General features: G+C 44.9%; 1 long non-coding RNA gene across 1 annotated transcript in view; it reads right to left on the bottom strand.

Moving 5' to 3' along the window:
- The window catches only part of LOC310845818, a 41,823-nt gene that overhangs the window by 6,619 nt on the left and 19,774 nt on the right, over positions 1–15,430 (bottom strand). The window contains exon 4 of the long non-coding RNA XR_014564973.1: positions 13,452–13,575. This is a non-coding gene — a long non-coding RNA (uncharacterized lncRNA). The remainder of the gene's footprint in view (positions 1–13,451; positions 13,576–15,430) is intronic.

The following is a 15,430-nucleotide window of genomic DNA, read 5'->3' as shown; positions in this document are numbered from 1 at the left end:
AACTAGCTTAATGGTGCCATATTGTTAATAATCTTACATCTTTCTTAACACTCATACAATTTACAATATTTTTGTAAATAGTCCTTAAATTTCTTCCAGTCCTCCTCCACAGCCTCTTCTCCCAGGTCTCGGATTCTGCCAGTCATTTCTGCTAGCTCCATATAGTCTATCAGTTGCATCTGCCATTCTTCCAGTGTGGGCAAATCTTGGGTTTTCCAGTGCTTGGCGACAAGTATCCTTGCTGCAGTTGTTGCATACATAAAAAATGTTCTGTCCTTCTTTAACACCCTCTGGCCGACGATGCCCAAAAGAAAGGCCTCTGGTTTCTTAGGAAAGGTATACTTAAATACCTTTTTCAACTCGTTATATATCATTTCCCAGAAAGCCTTAACTCTAGGGCAGGTCCACCAGAGGTGAAAGAACGTTCCTTCAGTTTCTTTACATTTCCAACATTTATTATCAGACAAATGGTATATTTTTGCAAGCTTGACTGGGGTCATGTACCACCTATATATCATTTTCATAATATTTTCTTTCAAGGCATTACATGCCGTGAATTTCAAACCGGTGGTCCATAACTGTCAGGGAACTGCCATCGGAGAGTCAGGTGGTGGAAGGGCTCAAGGAGGTTAGGAGACCCTCGGATGCTGAGGAAGGAACCAGCAGGGGGAGAGAGAAAGTTCCAGTGAGAACAGCGGAGAGGTTTCTGGACCACCGCTGGGGACGCCCACTCCGCGCAGGAAACTGTCATGCAGAGATTCCAAAAGGAGGGTTTCCGTTAAGGAACTCCTATGTTGGCGTAAATTCCGGAAGCGCCCACTGACGGATTCTGCCAGCGATTGAGGCAGCCATGCACCCATGGCTCCGCGGACGGGGAGAGTTTAGAAACTGATTGCAGGAGTTAAGAACTCAGCCATTTACGCACAAGCAGCCCCTTAACCCAGCACAGCAATCCGTCAGTCTTTGACGCTGCGTGTGCGAAAGAGAGGCATCATGAGCAACCCAACTGGAGACGGAGCAGCGGGAGGAGCTGGGGCGGGACCAACTCTGGAGGAGAGAAACAGAGCGTTGGAACACCAGCTGGCACTGCTAACGGCGCGTCTCGAGGAGAGGAGAGCTCAGGATGCACAGGGGAAGCCCACCCCCATCGCAAGGAAGGTACCGGGGTTGGTACAGAAATTCGGGGGTGACCCAAGAAACTACCAAGCCTTTAAGACAGAAATGCAATACGCACTCAACCTGCAGTTTGATGACTTTGCCGATGAGGAATCGAGAGTGGCTTTTGTGATTGGGCACCTCGAGGGGGAAGCTAGAGAATGGGTGAGGCCCCTGATGGCATCGAATAATGATGCCCTAAAGGACTTGAGGAAATTCTTTATCGCGATGGATTTGATGTTTTCCAGCCAGATTGAACAGGGCGTGGTATGCAGACAGTTAATGGCATGCAAACAGGGGAATCAGTCCGTCCGAGAGTATTGGACGCAGTTTACCATGCTCATACATAAATTGGGGTGGGACCTGTGTTCGGACCCGATTCAAATGCTGAAAGATGAACTTTCCCGCGCGCCCCGGCCGGAGACTATGGATCAGCTGACTAAATCGGCTCTTGCGATTGGATCACGCCAAGAGGCAAGGGCTCTGGAGAAGCGGGAAGGGAGAGGAGAGCGTTGGAGTGATTTTCACATTCCTGAGATGCCAGGGCAACCTTCCCCGCCAGCGGAACCAATGGAGATTGGTACTGCGCGCATGCATGGCATTTCAAACGTCCACGAAGGGTGGAAGAAGGAGGGGAAGAGCGCCAAAAAATGCTACCTCTGTCAACAGCCAGGACATTTTGCCAGAGTGTGCCCACAAAGGAAGGGATGGCAAGGAATGGTGGGAGCTGTTGGGAGTGAGGAGGAGGGGGTTAAGGAGCAGGTAAAAGCCAACGCCTAGCTGCCAGCGACAGGGCACAGCAGCCAGGCCAAGGATCAGTGAACGTGCCCAAGCCTGAAACCCCCGAGCATCCCTTGCCATAGAGGTGCTGCTAGAGCTGCCCAACGGACATCCACTCATGATAAAAGCCCCGCTAGACTCAGGCAGCTCCTGCAATTTCATGAGTAAGGAGTTTGCATCAGAGCACCAGATACAGACGCTGCCCTTAGGTAATTCCTTGCAGGTGACCACGATTGATGGGAGGGAACCTCTGGGAGGGGAAGTGAGCCAACAGACGGTCCCCATGACAATGAGGGTGGCAAGGCACACAGAAGTCATTGCCTTTCACGTAGCCACTCTGGCGGGGCCGCCCATCATATTAGGGATGAGCTGGCTGGCGTTACATGACCCGCTAGTGGGATGGCACCAGCGGACAGTCTCTTTTGGGTCAGCTCATTGCCTAGAACACTGCAAGGGAAGAGAAACTCAGGGGTTGGCTAGAGCAAGTCTGGCAGGGATGGTGGTCGGAGAAAAGGGTGAAATACCACCACAATACGCAGACCTGAGTGATGTTTACAGCGAGAAGGAAGCAGATAGACTGCCCCCGCATAGACCCTTTGACTGTCAAATTAATCTACTCCCGGGAGCCCAGTTACCAGTGGGCAAACTGTACGCTATGTCGGACAGGGAGATGCAGGAGTTAAGGGAGTTTATAGACAAGAACCTGAAACGAGGGTTCATCAGGGAGTCAAGAGCGGTGGGGGGCAGCCCAGTGTTTTTTGTGGACAAAAAGGACTCGAAAAAACCCCGGTTGGTCGTGGACTTCCGGGCCGTCAATTCGGTGTCAGAACCAGTGGCCTTTCCCATGCCCAGGATTGACGACATTCTGACCAGGGTGAGGAAGGGAAAGATTTTTACCAAGCTGGACCTGAGGGGGGCGTATAACCTGATACGGATGAGGAAGGGGGATGAATGGAAGACCACCATGTTCACCCCCCTGGGGGCCTTTGAGTATCTCGTTATGCCCTTCGGATTACAGGCGGGCTCAGCCTGCTTTCAGTCCTTCATGCATCAAGTCCTGGGACCTCTGCTCTATAAGAACTGTGTGGCCTTCTTAGACGATGTGTTAGTCTACTCAGAGGACGAGGAGCAGCATGTCAGAGATGTCCGGGAGGTCCTAAGCAGGCTGCAAGCAAACCAGCTGTGGGTAAAATTGGAGAAGTGCCAGTTCCATACCAGAGAGGTGGAGTTCCTGGGGTACCGTTTGTCAGACAAGGGGTTGGCCATGGATCCCAGTAAAGTCCAAGCAGTACTGGAATGGAAGACACCCAAAACCAGGAAGGACGTGCAGAGATTCCTGGGGTTTGGAAACTTTTATCGGAAGTTCATCAAAAACTTTGCCCACTTAACGGCACCCATCACCGATTGTCTCAGTAGTAAGAAGAAATTCGTCTGGACGGAAGAGGCGCAGCGAGCGTTTGAACAGCTAAAGAAAGTGTTTGAGTCAGAGGAGCAGCTCTTGCACATAGATCTACAGAAGCCGATGAGGGTAGAGACGGATGCATCTGATCGCGCGGTAGGGGCGGTGCTTCTCCAGCCGGGAAAAGACGAGTCGGACTGGAGACCGTGTGCCTTTTTCTCGCGGAAGTTGAATAAATCCGAAAGGAACTACACAGTGTACGACCGGGAACTGCTCGCCATTCATGAAGCTTTTCGACGGTGGTGACACCTGCTGATTGGAGCGCAGCACAAGGTGCAGGTGTGCACGGACCACAAAAATCTGGAATATTGGAGAACGGCCCGAGTACTGAACCAGAGACAAGTGAGATGGGCACAGGAGTTCTCCAAATTCCATTTTGAGATTCGCTATGTACTGGGACCAGAGAACGTCAGGGCGGACGCTCTCTCGAAAGCCCGAGTATATGGAGGGGGAGGGAGCGCCCGAAGAAAGACATATCATCCCAGAGGACCACTGGGTTTGTGGAGCAGCATTGGTGGGGCAAAGGGAATAATAATAATAATAATAATAATAATAATAATAATAATAATAATAATTTATTTATACCCCGCCCATCTGGCTGGGCCTCCCCAGCCACTCTGGGCGGCTTCCATAAAAACCAAAACTGGTAAAAGGGACAGAGAACGATGAATACGCCCAAGATAAGCTCAGAGGGCTCAGGAGAGCCGGGGAGAACACAGGGGGGGTTGAAGAAAGGAATGGGGCGTTGTATTACAAAGGGGCATTGTACATACCGGAAGGGGAATTGAGGGGTAGAGTACTCAAACAGCTACACGACAGCCCCACCGCAGGGCACTTTGGGCAGCACAAAACCATGTGGTTAGTTACCAGGCAGTTCTGGTGGCCCAAGGTGAGGGAAGATGTAAGAGAGTATGTAAGGGGGTGTGACCGCTGCCAGCGAGCAAAGGGGGAGAGGGCGGCACCGGCGGGTTTGCTGGAACCATTACCCACACCCGAACGCCCATGGGAGGCAGTTTCCATAGATTTTATGACGGATTTGCCCAAAGCCAAGGGGAAAACGGTGTCATGGTGGTAGTAGACCAGTTAACCAAGATGTGCCACTTTATAGCCTGCTCACATGCGGTAACAGCGGAAGAAACCGCCAGGTTGTAGAACACATTTTTAGGTTGCATGGCGCCCCCTTGAGGGTGGTCTCAGACAGAGGGAAACAATTTACGTCCAGGTTCTGGAGGAAGCTCATGAGCTTATTGCTCAGGTAAATTTTTCGACCGCCAGACACCCGGAAACGAACGGGCAGGCGGAAAGGGCAAACGGTATTCTGCAACAATATCTGAGGTATTATGTAAATGACAGAGAGAATGATTGGGTAGAGAAATTGGCCCTGGCCGAATTCGCCTACAATAACGCGGAAAATGTGTCCACGGGCATGAGTCCATTTATGGCCAATTACGGGTGTCACCCCAGGGCCTTTCCAGGGGAAGGAGGGGAAAGATGGAGTGTACCGGCCGCGGAACATTTTGTGGAAGAAATGGAAGCTATACATCAACAGCTCAAGATGAATTTGGATAGGGCCAAGGAAGAATACAAGAAGCAGGCAGATAGGAGCAGAAGGGAAGGCGAGACCATAAGGGTGGGGGACCAGGTGTGGTTGTCAACAAAAGGGTTGCCCTTCAAGGGCGGGTGCAAGAAATTGAGACCGAAACGACTGGGACCCTTCGAAGTCATACAACAGGTCAATCCGGTGGCCTTCAAACTCAGGTTGCCAGACAACATGAAACTGCATCCAGTATTCCATAGGTCATTACTGTCACCGTACCGGAGGGGCGGGAATCTTTGGGACGTGAAGGTGAGGTTCCCGCGGCACCAGAAGTAGAAGAGAGGGAAAGCAGTAGTCATGTAGCAGAAATACTCGACTCTCAGTGGAAAGGTAAACAGGTGGAGTACTTAGTGGCATGGGAAGGGGAACCAGAGTCCGAAAATACCTGGGTACTGGCAGAAACGGTTGATGATGAGATTTTAGTAGGAACGTTTCATCTCCGGTACCCAAGGAAGCCTCAGCCCTTGGCTAGGTTCTGGGAGGAACACTTTGGCACCACTGACGAAGAAGGGGAGTTCGAGGGGTTCCCAGAATCAGGACAAGAAGAGGAAGAAGAATCAGAAGGGGAAGACTATTCGGGAAGAAGGGACAGTAGTAGGTGGAGGGCGGTTTTCGAGTCATCCGAAGATGAGGAGGAGTCTTTCAGGGGGTTCCCAGCCTCACCACCCAGAGAAGAGGGGGAAACGGGGGGTGAGGGGGGTCCTGGAGGGGAGGTGGATGTCAGGGAACTGCCATCGGAGAGTCAGGTGGTGGAAGGGCTCAAGGAGGTTAGGAGACCCTCGGATGCTGAGGAAGGAACCAGCAGGGGGAGAGAGAGAGTTCCCGCAGAAACTCAGTCGGAGGGATGGCTCCAAGATACTTCCAGTGAGAACAGCGGAGAGGTTTCTGGACCTCCGCTGGGGACGCCCACTCCGCGCAGGAAACTGTCACGCAGAGATTCCAAAAGAAGGGTTTCCGTTAAGGAACTCCTATGTTGGCGTAAATTCCGGAAGCGCCCACTGACGGATTCTGCCAGCGATTGAGGCAGCCATGCACCCATGGCTCCGCGGACGGGGAGAGTTTATAAACTGATTGCAGGAGTTAAGAACTCAGCCATTTACGCACAAGCAGCCCCTTAACCCATCACAATAACCTTTCCCAGTCAGCGAACATGATATTGTACCCAATGTCCTGTGCCCATTTTATCATAGCCGATTTGACCGTTTCATCTTGTGTATTCCATTTTAGCAGCAAATTATACATTCTTGAAAGTACCTTAGTCTTAGGTTCTAACAATTCCGTTTCTAACTTTGATTTTTCCACCTGGAATCCTATCTTTTTATCCAACTTGAAAACTTCTTTGATCTGAGCATAATGTAACCAATCTCGCACTTTATCTTTTAATTTCTCCAAACTCTGCAACCTCCAGTTATCTCCATCTTTTTCTATTATTTCCCAATATTTCGGCCATTTGGCCTCCATATTGAGTCTTTTCCGGGCCTTAGCTTCCATTGGTGATAGCCACCTTGGGGTCTTATTTTCTAATAAGTCTTTATATTTTATCCAGACATTGAACACTGCTTTCCTGACAATATGGTTCTTGAAAGCCTTATGACTTTTGATCTTGTCATACCACAAATATGCATGCCATCCATAAGCATTGTTAAAACCTTCCAGATCCAAAACCTCAGTGTTTTCAAGAAGCAGCCAATCTTTCAACCAGCAGAAAGCTGCTGATTCATAGTACAACTTTAAGTCTGGCAGGGCAAAGCCCCCTCTTTCTTTAGCATCAGTTAGTATCTTAAACTTAATTCTGGGCTTTTTGCCCTGCCAGACAAATTTGGAAATATCTCTTTGCCACCTCCCAAAACACTCCATTTTATCCACAATCTGTAGAGTCTGGAACAAAAACAGCATTTTTGGCAATACATTCATCTTTATAGCAGCAATTCGTCCTGACAAGGAAAGTTTCAATCTTGACCAAACTTCTAAGTCCCTTTTTATTTCAGACCAACACTTTTCATAGTTATCCTTAAATAGACTCATATTCTTCGCTGTTATGTTTACCCCTAGGTATCTTACTTTTTTAACCACGTTTAACTCTGTCTCTTTCTGAAACCTTTCTGATTCTGAAGGTGTCAATTTCCCCCCCAATACCTTGGTTTTCTGCTTGTTGAGTTTAAATCCCGCCACCCGACCAAACTCCTGAATCAATTGTAATACCCTTTTCGTACTAGATTCTGGCTCCTGTAGGGTCAAAACTAGGTCATCTGCAAATGCTTTAAGTTTATACTGTTTCGCTCCGACCTGAATTCCTTCCACCAACCGGTCTCCTCTAATCATATTCAAGAGCACCTCCAGGACCGAAATAAATAACAAAGGAGAGATAGGACAACCTTGTCGTTGTTCCTTTTTCAATTTTAAACTCTTCCGTCACCACATTGTTCACTATCAATTTAGCCTTTTGTTCTGAATAAATTGCATCTATCCCATTCTCAAATCCCCGTCCCACTCCCATCCCTTCCAAATTTTTCTTCATAAACTTCCATGAAATATTATCAAAGGCCTTCTCCACATCTATAAATATTAACACTGCTTTTGTATTGATATTTGTTTGCAAAAGTTCCAAAATGTCAGTAATGTTCCTTGTGTTAGCAAACAAATGTCTACCTGGGAGAAAGCCTGCCTGGTCCTTGTGAATTACTTCATTTAAAACTTTTTTAAATCTGCTTGCTAAAATGTCTGCAAATATTTTGTAATCCACATTTAGGAGGGAGATGGGGCGGTAGTTCTTAAGTTGTGTCTTTTCAGTTTCTAGTTTGGGTATCAATGTGATGAAAGCTTCTTTCCACGACTCCGGTGCCTTCTTCCCCTCCATAATTTCATTGCAAACCTCCATTAATGGATGTATCAGATAGTCTTTCAACGTCTTATAATATTTGGAGGTAAGCCCATCTGGCCCTGGAGATTTGCCCAATTGCATATTCTGAATGGCTTCTTCAATCTCTTGTTGTGTTATTTTATGGTTCAGGATTGTTCTATTTTCTTGTGACAGCTTTGGTAGACCATTCCTTGTCAAAAATTGTTCTATCTCAACCTCATTTTGCGGCCCTTGAGTGTAAAGTTGTTTGAAATATCTCTGGAAACACTTTCTGATCTCCATTGGATTCTGTATATTTCTTCCTTCGATCTCTAAATTTGTGACCGTATTCAATTTTTGTCTCTTTTTCAACTGCCATGCTAACAGTTTTCCACATTTATTTGCCGATTCAAATGATCTTTGTTTCATTAGCTTAACTTTCCACTCCACTTCCTGATTTATCAATTTAGAATATTGTGCTTGATAAAGTTTAATTTCTCTCAAAATCTCCTTTGACTTCGGTCTCGATCTTAAACTTCTTCTCACATTCTTTAATTTTCTCCAAGATCTTGTCCTTTTTCTCATTCTGTATTCTTTTCTTTATAGTGTTCTGTTGTATCAAGAACCCCCTCATTAAAGTCCTTTGCCATTTGAACCCAGTAAGCTCATCAAATAGTTTCCACCTCACCCTGCAAACTGAGATGCCTTGTATCTTAGTGTTTTTGCACCACTGGGCTAGGTGGTCGTTCATCCTTGGTGGGAAACACAAGTGCAAGGCATCAGTTGCACAAGTACAGATGCCCTGCACATTGCAAGGATGCTGAAATAAAGCTATATTGTCTTTCTTGGCAATTGCCCATCCTTTAATCAATACTACCGAGCCTGAGCTCTCCCCACTCGCACCTTGCCTTATCTGCCAGATTTCCCTTTAGCTAGTTATAACTGATCTAGCATTTTTTTAAATTTTCTCTGTGCTATGCTCTTTCTCTGATTTTTAAGTTCCCCATTGGCCTTAATCAAGCTTATGTTGAGCCTGGCAGTCTTGGCAAGTTTGCTCAGCTTTAATGAAAGGTGAATTTTCTCCCCAGGCAGGTTTGCCTGTGTTCTTCCTAGCTCAAATTCAGACTTTTCACTATTGCAATATTGAAAAAACATATACACAGACTTTCCATCTTGGTCCAATAGCAAGGACAACATATTGCCCTCTTTTAGCTCTCAGTTCAGTCTGTTTAATTATACCAAAGCCTCGCTGTATCATTTTTTACAATCTCCTATACAAGGCCAAATGAGCCACTGCAAGCTGCAACCAGGATTTCCAAAGTGCTTGCCTCATATGATGACACCTATGGAGGCAAATCTCCACCAGAAACATAATTTTCAGGATGATTTTCATTACTGCTCCAAGCTTAGTGGATTCTAGTAGTTATGATAGAAGAAGCACTCCCATTACAGGGACCCTAGAGATGAAAATCCATTGTACTCAGCAAGGAATCAGAGAATAAATGCCAGGCATACTTTAAACTAGTGACTAGAGTAAGTTTGTTTTTAAATAGATTTAGACATAATTGTAGTGGATAAATCTATCAATGATTTCAGCTATCATAATGTTACAGAGGTTGCACGCTACCCCCCGTCTCTGCTGAGCGATAGCAAGATTCCAGGGGGTTCTAGAAGATCACCAAGGGTTATGTTTCCATTGGGAAATCAAGGCACAGTGGAGACTACTGTCTAAGAAATATGGTCCATTGTACACATATTTACATCTGGGTCTACTCTGGAGAGAGTTCACAGCATTATATCTCAAGAGGAGCTTCTTCCCTCAGCAGTGCAGCACTGGATTACCAAGGCATCCTGACTGTCATCTCTGGGCCTCTGCGCCCCAGCCTGCCAATGTGGTTTTGGCCATCACAGCAGCTCATGGAGTCCTTCCCACTTCCTTTCTTTCCCCCAAGAATCCCTGCTCCCAGCAACTCCTCCCCATCTGTCTGCTTGCTCCCCGCTTAACCCAGACCTCTGATTTTCAAACGAATACATTTTTCCTGTGTGACATCATGCCTCCTGCAGTGGCAGATATTGGCAATATGACGCCCTGTGTGAGGCCAAAATTTGATGACTTCCCCCCAGCTCAAAGTCAGGTAAGGGAGGTGCTAGGCTTTGGTATGAGGCTCTGGCAGGATCCCAGAGCCCTCCTGACTCCTTCCCAAAGCTGGGCAAGCACTTACTAGGCTTTGGGAAGCAGGCAGGACAGCACACCCTTGGCTCCTGTGCCCTGTGTGGGAGAACTAGTCATGCTATCCTATATCTGCCTCTGCCTCCTGTAACCTCCCAACTCTGTTAATTACTCAGAGCTCAAACAAGAGAGTCAATGACTGTCCATTGTCTTGTAATTACACCTTCGTGGTCCTTCTTCCCAAGCGATTTCCTGGTTTAGCCTGCATTTTTAATTTAATGTCTGGCATCTTTCCTTCAACACTACAAATATTATATAAATTCTACCATTTATTAATTTCTAACATTCACTGACTCTAGCAGTTATGGGTGCCATTGTACCCCCAAACTCTGTAACAATAACTAAGAATGGAACATCCCTGTTTCAGAAGCAGTATTTTAACTTTAAATTTGTTTAACAGCGCAGTTGTTTTACACAACAATTGCACAAAACAAAATGCCCCATAATGAGGAAAAGGCACAATTACATGTAATACCTAGAAACATACTAAAAATAACAAAAGGGCTATAAAATGAGAAATAACTAGTTATGTATTAAAAGATTAAGTATAATTATTATGGATTTTGGTATGTCATTAACAATAAAGGAAGATGAGTCTATATCAGTTTCTGAATAACAGATCAAACAAGAGATGGTTATGCTCATGTGTTCACAGGGGAATATGGCTGTATTCTGGAGAAAGTTTTGGACTTAGATGGTTTGTCGCAATGAAGCAGAAGACAATTAAAAACTCTACATGCATCTTCTCAGTTGCTGTGAATCATTCTCCTTTGATTATTTATTGGCAGCAGAAAGAAGAACTTAATAACAACTTATCCCCCATTTTTCCTTCCCTGTGTACAAACAGTTGTTGTCATCTTCCTTATCTTTTGCTTGCTACTCCAGCTCTCCTTAATCTGGTGCTCTCCAGGTATTTTTAGACTACAAATCCCATCATCCTTGACCACAATGGCCATGCAGGTTGGGGCTGATGGAAGTTGGAGTTCAAAACATCTGGAGAGCACCAGCTTGGCAAAGGCTGTGCTACTCTGACCTGCTGCTCAGTTGACACACAGAAATTTACCTCCCATTCCACTTCTTCCCATTATTTGCTCCCCTTTTTCTTCAGCTACCCTCCTCCTTATCTGACTGAAAACAGAAGACTGGATTTTTAATAAATCTGCAGAGGCCGAAGACCATAGCAACGAGGACGTAATTACATTATTAGAAGCCTCCTTTCTCCGTGATACTTTTATATCCTCAAGGATATCTGTTTTTCTGAACTATGAGATTTAGTGCAAAATTTAATGACAATTCTTCTGCTTCATTTCTGTTATTTATTGTTATTGTTATAGATAATGAAATCTGGTAAGAAACTAGCAGCCATTCTAATTCTGAGAAAGAGAGCTAGCTTTAGCTTTAAGCTACCCAAGTAGATTGGGAGTTGATGCTTTTCTACACACATACACACACACACACACACACACACACACACACAGAGAGAGAGAGAGAGAGAGAGAGAGAGAGAGAGAGATTCATTCTCTGGCATCAATACTTCATGTGGCCATGCATCCTGGGCCAGTTCTCTAATATAGCACCACCTTGTAGACCATCTTTTCCCCTGCCCCCAAAGACACCACAGCTGGTGACACTTCTCAGCTGAACACGCACACACAGGAGAAGTTTTGGACAGCTGTTGCATCCTTTAGATTGCACCAGAATCCATCATCCAACATGTCATCATCCAATGTGGTGTCTTTACTCTGTTCCATTTTGAATAGCTGCCAACTTTTCCAAGAATTGGTTCCCTATAGTTATAGGCCTGTGTATGGTGAAAGGCAAGATCTAAAAAGCAATGGTGAGAAAGAAAACTTGGCAAATTAAGAGTGGAGATTAAATGTTAAGATCAAGATAAGCTTTACACCATAGGTGCTAAATCAGTGTTCTCCACCCCATATCAATAGCTGCAGTTTTAAGATAATAAACTGAAGGGAAAGAAGCCACAGATATTAATAAATGCTAATAAGGTGAAGCAGAAAGAGATTCATGTTGTTTGTAATCACATCATACAGTGGAGATGGCTTTCAAAGGTCATATACAGGCCACAGAAAAACAAGTCCCTCCATTCTATTATTTCTAATTACCCAAATTGGGAAGTGATGGCAATCGTTTTCATTAGGATTTGATATGCATGCAACCATTTATATAAGCCCTATGAGTGTATCAGCATAAACAGATTTCTTAGAGTCACGTCATAAAATTGTAACACTTGTAGAAAAACACAACATTCGCTGAGCTAGCAAAGCATCCCACTGAACTTAAACAGAGATGGAGTCTTGGGGCTTACATAATGCCCTGCATGTGTGTCCTGGTTGCCTGCTTATTCAAGCTGGTGGAATTACTAGGAATGGATTTGCTTTGTACAGTTAACACAAAAGCTGTAAATCAGTAGCACTGGAGGAAATGCATAACGGTGAAGCACCCACCCACCAGTCCTCCACAGAGCTTTCTGTGCCATCCAGGTGACAATGCACTATGAGCAGAGAGCAGGTGCACATCAGAAGAGTTTTCGCTGGGCAAGTATATTGGAATCATTGGTGCAAAACAAAACAAAACTCACATGGGCCAGTGATGAAATGAGTTCTTAGCATCTTTCCCAAATATCTGTTTTATAGATTCACTGGGGAAGTCACACCAGTGAATCTATAAACAGCTCTCAAAGGAGGGTTATATTTGTAGTGTGAACCGCCCTGAGACCCCTGGGTATAGGGCAGTTAATTAATTAATTAATTAATTAATTAATGTAGATCTTCCGTTATGTTACCATTACATGCTGATGAGCATGCTGCTGCAAGGGAGCAGGTGGCACTGTGGTCTAAACCCAACTTCTTGGGTTTACCTAAATTATCAACCCTACTGCCATTCTTTGACTCTGGTTGATTGTTTCTGAATTTTTTATTGGAAGAGATAGCAGAGATGCTTCTCATCTTAGCAGGGATGACTTTGACTAGGTGACCTGTTTGTCTTCTCGGTCTGCTACACAGATGATGGACAACTTTAAGGCCCCTGCTCTCCCCCCAGGTCTTCAACTATTATATCATCTGAATGGAAAAGAAGAGAAGGCTAGCAAGTATAACTGTTTTATAGGGACTTTCCTATTTACCCTGAACACATCCTTGGAAATCAACATTACCTTCATGTTTTCCTTGGTGTTTCTCCCTCCTGCCATCTTCCTCCAGATCAGGATGGCAGGAGGTCTGCAGAGCTTACAGGGAAACTAAGAACCACATGGGATATGTTTATTTTCTGAACCTTCAAATAGGCCTCAGACAGTTACAGAGAGACTTTTCCTAAGAATCCTTAGGGACTAATATTATTCTGAAAGCAACATCTATATGCTGAAGGGGCTTACCTTTTGTGTCTTCTCAAAGAGGGGTGTGGAGGGTGAGGTTGTGGGTGAGGGGGAGGTCTCTGGGAGAGGAGAAATCTTAGTTTTTCTCCCCAGACGGGAAAAGACTTTTCTCAGTCTGGAAAGCCTAGAAAAGAAAGAGAAATGGGGCTCACTGTTAGTATTCCCTAACTGCTCTATGCTCAATATGAATTCTCTATCATCGCAGAATTCATATGCTGAGAGAAATCCTACTTACATGTCCATCTCCTTTCTTTCACACAGACAAAATGATCCCACCATAGGAGATCACTAGGCCTTTTAGCACTCTGGTAACCAATAAGCCAGCAGAGGGAGGTGTCACAATGAACCCGATGACCCAGCAACCCTTGGCCCTGAGAAAATGAGAAGCCACAAGCACTGCTCCTCTTAAGTGATGCTACTAAGTTTTCTCATACGGCTTTTCTTCCATGTTCCACTTTTTATAAATATGCGAATTTTTCCCATTCCTTTGGATTCCAGCTGCAGTTGTTCCTTCATCTACTGAGCACTAGCTATGTCCTATACCTGTCTAATACCCTCCAACATTTCTCCCTTGAAAATAAGAATTTCTTATTCCATGATGATGATGATGATTTTCGGTCATTTCCAACTTATACAAAAACATCATTAAACATTACCAAAAAACCTCCCTTCCCAATGAAAAAAAGGAATGTCCTAAGGAAAAGCAGGTCATTCCGGGGTCAAATCAGAAACTGGGATGGCTTCTGTAAATCTGGAACTGTCCCTTGAAAATTGGGACACTTGGCGGGTCTGCTGAGGTGACCAGATGGGAGACCACCAGGGAACCCATGATATGGTGCTTAGAATTATACAGACAAAAAGAACTATGTAAATAAACACACAAGAAAGAAAGAAAGAAAGAAAGAAAGAAAGTTAGTTGGTGGTTCAAAATCTACATGATAGGATGAGCTTCTGTTGCTCTGTCCCAGCTTCTGCCAACCTAGCAGTTCGAAAGCATACCAGTGCAAGTAGATAAATAGGTACCACTGTGGTGGGAAGGTAAACAGCATTTCCATGCGCTCTGGCACTTGTTATGGTGTTCCATGCACCAGAAGCAGTTTAATCATGCTGGCCACATGACCTGGAAAGTTGTCTGAGGACAAACACCGGCTCCCTTAGCCTTAAGTGAGATGAGCGCCTAACCCCAAGGTCAGTCCAGGGGTCCTTTACCTTTTTAACTTACATGCTGATGAATAACAGCAAAAAGAAAAACAGAAAAGAAGGAAGGCTTCAGACATCATGAAGGCTGATATTAAGTACTTCAGGGCAACAGCCACTGATTCAATTGGATTAGAAGTCTGCCTGCAATCAGCAATGCCAGGCTTTGTGCTTAAATCCCTTACTGTAATTGCTTCATGCTCTTTCCCAGTCATTTTTCAAATGAACATACATACAGAATCTGACGGACACAAAAAGACAGCGTCATCTTATCCACTTTTGTGCAGGTGCAAGAACAGGCCCCAGGTCCATGTATCATATTTATATTCAAAGTTTATGGCTGCAGGAGAATCTTAAAGCTGAAGAGAAATATGTTATCTCTGTTCCAAGTGGCAGAGAAACAATTAAAGTATTTAAAAATGCTATACAGTCTGTCAACTGTGCTCCGTTTTGTAGAAAGCCATAAGAATTAAATTAGGACCAGTTTAATAAAGATAAGAAATTAATTGAACTTTTTAGAAGATGGTGGGGGGATTTCCCCCACTAGATGAAAGCATCCTTTTTATCATGGACAATAACAGGGTATAGCTAAGAAGGAATTACAGTACCGTAAGAAGAAAGAACTTCACATCCCTGTAAAGGAAAGTATATTTCTTTCAGGACCAAGTAGTTAAAAAATTGGCTTGGACTCTTTCAATATAATCCTATGCATGTCCACTCAAAATTAGCCTCACCCCTGAGTTCTATAGGCTAACTCCCAGGTGTGTACAGGATGCCTTAAC

Source organism: Podarcis gaigeae, assembly GCF_964106915.1.
Source record: "Podarcis gaigeae genome assembly, chromosome: 5".
In the NCBI taxonomy this organism is placed as follows: Eukaryota; Metazoa; Chordata; class Lepidosauria; order Squamata; family Lacertidae; genus Podarcis; species Podarcis gaigeae.
This window is presented reverse-complemented; position numbering and strand designations above follow the sequence as displayed.